General features: G+C 33.7%; 1 protein-coding gene across 3 annotated transcripts in view; it reads left to right on the forward strand.

Annotated features, from left to right (window-relative positions):
* Nucleotides 1-469, forward strand: part of Snca (synuclein alpha) — a 102,877-nt gene that overhangs the window by 10,256 nt on the left and 92,152 nt on the right. The window lies entirely within an intron of this gene.

The following is a 469-nucleotide window of genomic DNA, read 5'->3' on the forward strand; positions in this document are numbered from 1 at the left end:
TAAAAATAAAAAAAAAATAATATATGAAATAATTATTTGTTTAGTAATGGCTAAGACGTAGGTGAGGTTTTTATCTTCCGTACAGTTTGATTGTGACATAACATGTTACTTCATATTACACAAATCACTTAATTATGATTTTTCCTTATGCATGAAATGGACACTGAATGGCTTCTTCAGAGTTTAGGTGAGGTGAAGCCGGACCAGAGGTTGGGCAGACAATGGTACCTTTTTTCCTTCTGCTTGTCTGTTGAAGTTTGGCCAGTCTCTTTTCTGCTGTGCTTTTACAGCATCTGCAGGTCTGCACACAGAGTCTTTCTAAGCCCCGTGATATCTCACCTTTCCCTTTTATAAACTGATATCAAGCATCAAGCAAAGGTTATATAAAAAGTCATTGTGTTTTGTGAAAATCTTTTTCTTTTATTGAAAATTAAGGGTTTTGTTGTTGTTGTTGTTTTGTTTTTTTTTT

The sequence above is a fragment of the Microtus ochrogaster genome, linkage group LG3, assembly GCF_000317375.1.
Source record: "Microtus ochrogaster isolate Prairie Vole_2 linkage group LG3, MicOch1.0, whole genome shotgun sequence".
Taxonomy (NCBI): Eukaryota; Metazoa; Chordata; class Mammalia; order Rodentia; family Cricetidae; genus Microtus; species Microtus ochrogaster.